General features: G+C 30.7%; 1 long non-coding RNA gene across 2 annotated transcripts; it reads left to right on the top strand.

The window, feature by feature from the left end:
- The first annotated feature begins 356 nt into the window (after positions 1-356).
- On the top strand, positions 357-7681 carry LOC116853459. Of its 2 annotated transcripts, XR_004379981.1 has the most exons (8): positions 372-629; positions 928-930; positions 3546-3755; positions 3835-4287; positions 4465-4551; positions 5488-5686; positions 6382-6541; positions 7183-7681. It is a non-coding gene; the product is annotated as an uncharacterized LOC116853459 (long non-coding RNA). The 2 variants fall into 2 exon arrangements; XR_004379980.1 differs by having other exon boundaries at positions 357-629; positions 928-3755.
- The last annotated feature ends 275 nt before the right edge of the window (positions 7682-7956 follow it).

Raw genomic sequence — 7956 nt, forward strand, 5'->3', positions numbered from 1 at the left:
TCAGTATTTCTTAGTATGATATTTCTGTCTATATATGAATTATATGTATATATTGCATTCCAATATTGCTATGATATTACAATGTAATCTCTCTAAGGCCGGACATTTTTCCGTTGCTGCAACATCATAATAATGTTATAGTCATATTTCGCAATGTATTTGCACCCATACAGCACAGACGCTTGCAGCAATATTGTTGCAATGTTGTAACATTGCACATTGCAGTGCAATATTGCATAGACATTGTAATGACATTTGTTTACAATATTATTTTTGCAATGTTGCAGTAACATTTCAAAAATAGTGTAAAAAAATTTCCCATGCTTTGATGTGTATGTGTGTATGTGTGTGTATTATTTCGACTAACTATATAAAAAATTAAAAATGCCTAGTCATTATAATAAAGATTACTTCGAAAATCATATAAACATTTGTGATACGTCGTTCAAGCAGTGAAGCTATGACGTAATCATGCATATGCAGGAAGGTTCGCGCATTATACGCACATCACATTATTCTGCGAAAGGTATAACACGTGCTTGATATTCGTGAAAAATATCAAAAAGTTGAAAATATTTTACAATATATTGGAAAAATAGTGGAAGATTGGTGGAAGCTACATAAAGAAGGTATGTAAAACCAAATGCAAACGTATGTTGTTATAGCGATATAAACTAACCTAAATTAACCTTTAACAATTTTGGATATTACATGGTATTGCGAAATATATCAAAAGAAAAGTGCATTTTGCTTTTTAGTGTGCATGTAATCGTACAGAGATTCTAATTTAATTCTAAATTAAATCTGCATATATCGAAAATAATTAGTTTGTATTATGTAATAATTAGTTTGTATTTCTTACAATTTGTCCAATTGTTTGTTGGTTTGTTTCTTGTTACCTCTTGAATATTGTTTTTTGTATTGCAGTTGGTACGTATGCAATTATAATATTGTAAGAAATATGTATAATGCACAAAAAAAACATGTTCAAAACGTCATGGTAGACGAATTATTGCAAATAAAAGTGACATAGATGTTGCAGGATGTTCTAAACATATTTCAAGCAGGCATACTGTAAATATTTCTTCTAAAGATTCTTTAAATTTAGATTCATATAGTGACACTTCTGTAGAAGTTAATATTTCTGATCCACATGATGCTAAGAAAGTATTTATTGAAACTATATTCTCAAAAAATGATACGTTACAACATAGTAATGATATACAAACAAATACTTCTAACTATTATAATTGTATTGCTGATGAATCAAACAAGGCTACTAATATTACTGATGAGGATAAACTAACAAAGGCTATAGCTACATGGGCAGTATCTCATAATATTACTCATAACGCATGCAATGACTTGTTACATATTTTACGTCAATATATATCATGTAATATACCTGCAGGGGTGTATATCAGTTAGACACGGGGCAATTGGACACAGTCCAATCACAAGTCGCTGTTCCAAGGGACCCTACAAATGTCTCTAATCACACGGTGCTGTGATTGGCTGTGTCCAAATGCACTGTGTCCAAGTGCACCGCTCCCTACCTGCAGATATACGAACAGTATTAAAAACTCCAAGACAAACAGATATTTTTCAAATATGTGGAGGGGAATACTTTTATTCAGGTTTGCAAATATGATTAAAAAGATATGATTAAAAAGATGCTATCAAAAAATAATGATACAAGTATTAATTTAATTATGAATATTGATGGTCTTCCATTAGCGAAATCATCGCAAGCATCTTTATGAACAATTTTATGTTCGAATACTGTAAATACAGCAGTATATCTTGTTGGTGCTTATCTTGGATACCAAAAACCTACTGATCCTAATAGTTTTTTGCAACCTGTAGTGGATGACTTAATTAATTTAATTAATAATGGTTATATTCATACCGAAAAGGTAATCAAAATCAGATTACATGCCTTAATATGTGATACACCTACAAAGTCTTTTATTTTATGTATAAAAAATCACACTGGATATTATAGTTGCACAAAATGCTTAATCAAAGGAAAACATATAAATGGTAGAATATGTTTCCCATCTTACAAAACTTATCCTTCGAGAAAAGATGAATTATTTACCATTAATGCATATAAAGATTTCTTGACTAATTATTCTATTTTAAATAATATTCCCGAATTTTTACCCTTAATTAATACTCCAGTAAAGTACATGCATCTAATATGTTTAGGGGTTGTTAAAAAAATGATCATTCTATGGATGAATGGTCCATTTTGTGTACGTTTGAATACAAGGTCCATTAATAAAATATCACATATGTTGATTACGTTTAGAAATACAGCACCAAGTGATTTTGTTAGAAAACCCAGATCGATAAAAGATGTGAAGCATTGGAAAGCTATAGAATTTCGAAATTTTTTATTGTATACAGGTCCTATCGTATTAAGGTATATATTAAAACGTGACATATATATTCATTTCCTGACACTACATGTAGCCATAACAATTCTTATACGTAAAAATTTATGCCAAACAGAGTTAATAAATTTTGCTGATGCTTTATTAGATCACTTTGTAAAGTCGTTTGAAATATTATACGGCAAACAATATGTATCACATAATGTACATAACCTTCGACACATATGTTCTGATATAAGAACATTTGGTCCGAGGTGTATATCAGTTGGACACGGGGCAATTGGACACAGTCCAATCACAAGTCGCTGTTCCAAGGGACCCTACAAATGTCTCTAATCACACGGTGCTGTGATTGGCTGTGTCCAAATGTACCGTGTCCAAGTGCACCGCACCTTTTGGTCCGCTAGATAATTTCAGCGCTTTTCGATTTGAAAATTACATGTCATTTATTAAAAGACGATTACGTAAACATGAAAAATCATTACAGCAATTAATTAAAAGATATCAGGAGATTGATAATTGTAATGTTTTACGCTCAGAAAATGATAGCAATAATGAAATATATTCTTGTAAATTTGTGCACAGTAATGGTCCAATACCTGAAAATTTTGAGGTTCACTTACAATATCATATGATATCAAATGGAAAATTTAATATAAATTGCAAAGGTTGTAATAATAATTGTTGTCTATTAAAAAACGGTACATATATTGTCATTCAGAATATAGTGCAAAAAAAGAATAAAGACATTTTTGTTATTGGAAAAAAACTTAAATATTTAAAAGATGTTTATACATTGCCATGTAAATCCAGCGATTTTAGTATTAAAGTGATGAAAGTAGACCATGATAATATTTGGTCTTGGCATAAAATGCCTTATGAAAACGATCCAGATGTATTTGCAATATTTCCACTTAACCATCAAATATAATGTTTGTTTTCTATTGCTGCACTGCTGAATTAGTGCAATAAATTAGAGTGAGAAAACTTATATTTGTCTTATTTTAACTTATTGCATTAGTTCAGCAGTGCAGCAATAGAAAACAAACCTCTAATGACGTGCATTATGTATATAATAAAGATATTTCTTACAATACAGTATAATTCATATTTACCGTACGATTGCATATATACTACACCACATAGAAATGGATAGCAGATTTATAATTGCGGAATTTTACGACGGACTGCAATTAATACCAGCAGCATGGTATAATGCAGATAAATTATCATGCATTTGGCCTAGCCATTTTAAAACAAAATTGCGAATTAATAAAGCTATTATGGCAAAAGAGATGCCACAGGAAATATCAGATTGGGAGGAGTTACCCATCAAGAAAATTTTTGGCACTGCAAGTAAATAAATAATACAATACATTTTTATTTGCATGTGTTGTTATATGTCAGTTCTATCGTTTAATTTTAAATTATTTAGATATATATGAAGAAAGTATAGACAAATTAGTGCGAGCAGAAGACACATCTAATGTTGATACTGCTATTTCATCAAACGAGAGGAAACAACAAGAAAAGAAGAAGAGATGTGTCAAAGCCAAAAGACATTTTTCATCCTCTTCTGAAGATCTATCCTCTACCGAGGATAAAGAAAATAATATCCAAAAAGGAAAAGTAGTGCCTGCTCTGCCGGGTGTATATCAGTTGGACACGGGGCAATTGGACACAGTCCAATCACAAGTCGCTGTTCCAAAGGACCCTACAAATGTCTCTAAGTACACGGTGCTGTGATTGGCTGTGTCTAAATGCACCGTGTCCAAGTGCACCGCTCCCGCTCTGCCGCGAAAAGAGGATTTTACTAAGAAGCAATTATTGGACACACGAGAAATGACAGTACATGCGAATACTTTCATGAATACAGGAAGCAATAACGGTATGTATTAAATACAGTAGACACTTGTAGCAATACCGTCTTTCAGATACGGTAAACGCTAAAATGCATATATTTACTGCTAGATTACTTCAAATTTATAGGATACGCTGAAACTCTCTAATATATTAATATAATATGATAATCCTTACATTTAACCATGTATGCTTTATTTTTTAGATGCAAATAACGTTTTTACAAATAATATTACACGTCGTGTAGAACATTCTGCTGCAGAGACTCATAATGAACATCTTGACACTTGTGGTAACTTTTACAAATACTACTATTTCATTATATATTTCACAAATTATTTTATATAGTATTATAAATTACATACTATTTTACATACTACAGAAATATACAAAACGTTCAGAGAAAGAAATAGCAAACTTGTAGAATGTGTTCTAGAGGTTATTATAGAAAAAAAGTTGAAATACAATATGGATGAATTGAGCTTGATTATTGAGATATACACATTTTTATTAATATCTCAAGGGAGCGGTGCACTTGGACACGGTGCATTTGGACACAGCCAATCACAGCACCGTGTGATTAGAGACATTTGTAGGGTCCCTTGGAACAGCGACTTGTGATTGGACTGTGTCCAATTGCCCCGTGTCCAACTGATATACACCCATATCTCAATAGGTGAACAATACCTGACTTTTATCATTTTGTTGGGTTACTATTATTCTCGTAATCATATATATTAATTACTCAACATGTTCACCTTCTGCAAATATACTATTCTGCTTGTTATAAATATATAGATAGATCATCACCAAGTCATTAGCCTAAGTTCAATGGGAATAATATTTTCTCTATTATTCTACTAAGAAATTGTTGACAGGTCTTTAGTTATTACTATTATTGTATATCTAGGAGACTTCAAACAACTATACAAAAAGAAATCTAGAAACAATAATTTTACAGAGTAAATAGGCTATGATACAGGGCCATGATATACTTTTTAGTCTATTATCATATTTCAAACATAATTTGTATCTCGTTAATTGCGTCAGCAATTGACTTATTGTATATCTCAACTTTTTGCTTACAGTGACTTCTAAAACACATTCTACACGTTTATCGGTTTTCTTGTGAAGCATCCTGTAGAACCAAAAACATTTTTGTCCCATGATATATTACAGTAAACATTACCGTCATATCTGTTAACTAAATAATGTATATTGATTTCAGATTTTAAGAAACATATTATATGGAAATTAAATAAGGTATTATATAAATTAGAAAATATTGAAAATAGACTGCATATACTTCAGGAGCAAAGGCAATCTGCTAATGAATTTTGCAAAACTCAAGAAATGAATATTTATTTTCCGATATGTACAATACCTGACTTGAAGAAAAATTGAAGGAAGAAAATTTTCAGAATGATGTACGATATATGCAATACTCGCAAATTCGTGTTCATTATTAATCTAACACTATTATGATAAGTCATATCTAAAAATCCTATACTATTATTTCCCGCATTGTATAAAAAAGTAATACTTGTTCAAAACAATTTAGTCAATCAGCTTGGTTTTTTAGATATGTTTGTAAACCGCTGTTATATTAGTATATGTGAGATGTAACACAAAGTACTCATGTACATTACAAAGATTATGGCTTAGGCCCGATTTTTCATTTTAACTGGTGATTAACTGGTATAGGCTTTGCCTGATGATAAAATAAAAAATATGTTTTTCTGCGTGGTTAATCATTACATTGAAATAGTTACTTGTACGAAACCATCAATTTAATAATTAACCATGAATAGAAAAATACATGTTTTGCATTTTCATCAGTTGAAGTTTAAATCAGAAGTTAAGCAGAACATGAAAAAGTTGAGACGTATGCTTGTTTTAAATAAAAGACTGGTACATTGTATTTTTATCGAATTATTGCTTTGTTAAGCAACGTGAGAAATAATAATACAGTATTGTGGAATTTACTATTCATAAGGAATAACGCTATGTATATTATGCGCGTATATTATCGAACATCATCTATATATTTTACTGCTTGTACTCGTTAATCTAGTATATTATTGAAAAGTATATTATTTGATAAGTTGGTTATTACTTTCAGCTACATTTTTTTAAAGTTGTCGGTGGGAGCACCGCTTATATAATGATACGTAATATATTTAAAAAAACAATAACAGATAATGTAACCAAACATTTTAACTGGACTAGAAAAAAAGATAAACAAAGCTTTAAAGATTTAAGACTTTCAAAAATCATCATACGTAAGTATTTTTTCATATACTTTGATGTTAATTTTATTTAAATCAATTAAAAAAGTATGAAAATATGTGAACATATCTGAACATTCTGAACAAAGCTGTAGTATATAGGTAGAACACATCAACTTAAACAAAAAATTCTCTACTATTTTTCAAATAACCACGTACCATTTTGGTGTACATACAAAAAGTTTGGCGAATAGAGTGTGCCATGTTATGCGACAAGCTTTGTACGCATGATTTTATAAAGAATGATTGAAACTACCGATTGTTTCTTAACGACACGTATGCATACATTTATATTACGTCGAGAAATAAATATCTATGCGTCGCTCGCATCGTTACTCCGCCTTCAGATGTCAATCGATATCTACCCGTTCCAGGAAGCAATTATATTTTAACCATTTTTTATGAAATTTCGCGCTTATAATGATTGCTCTACATTACAAACTCTGCTTTACCCATCGTTTTCACTAATACCTCGAAAGTTTATGTGATAGTTTGGAAAATGATTAAATATTTTTTGCTCAAGTTGATGTATTCTACCTGCACACCACGGTGTTCGGATTTTAGATATTCTGTATTTTCTTTCTCTTTGACTAATATTTAAAATATATATTAAATAATATTTCTATATATGACAGAAGCTGTTCGTATGATATATAAGGAAATGACAGACAGCAACATTACAGATTATATATCAAAATGGCTTGCCCAAGCAAATATAAGGATTCAAAGAGAAAAAAATGAAGAAAATTCAGGAAAATAAGAATTAAACATTATATATTTTATTATTTATATCTTCATGTTCTTTAACATATGTTATTTTTTACTCATTGGAAAAGTGGAATAGTGAAACGCAAAGAGAAAATTAGGTTCTCCTTGACTCCAACGTAATACCCTTTTATTATATGAATAACGTATATAAAATAAAAAATTTTGTTAATGGCACATGTGTATGACCCTAAGTGTCATACTGAGGTTCTATATACTCCACCTTTCTGATCACGGGTTAATATATAAGTATATTTGTTATTAGTATATAAATATATTAGTATTAGTATAAAAGTATATTACCTAGTAAACACACATATACAGGGTGACCCATTTTAACTTAGGCAGCCAAATAACTCGAAAAATAAGCACACTACGAAAAAATGTTTACAATCAAAATTTCGTCATTTCGAGGGGGACGTACAATGACGTTAAAATTAGCCCCCCCACCCCTCCCCCTGGGTGGTGAGGGGGGGCAAGTTTGAAATCTTAAATGGGAACCCCTATTTTTTATTGCATATTCGGAATCTTTGGCTAAAAACACATACAATTTGTCTGAAACATTTTTCTCGATTCATGATAGATGGCGCTGTAATCGACGAAATTCAATTTCTTCGATTTCTCTTACTGAGAACCCATGCTTA

Source organism: Odontomachus brunneus, unplaced genomic scaffold, assembly GCF_010583005.1.
Source record: "Odontomachus brunneus isolate Ranch 3 - 2012 unplaced genomic scaffold, Obru_v1 Obru_scaffold_324, whole genome shotgun sequence".
Lineage (NCBI taxonomy): Eukaryota > Metazoa > Arthropoda > Insecta > Hymenoptera > Formicidae > Odontomachus > Odontomachus brunneus.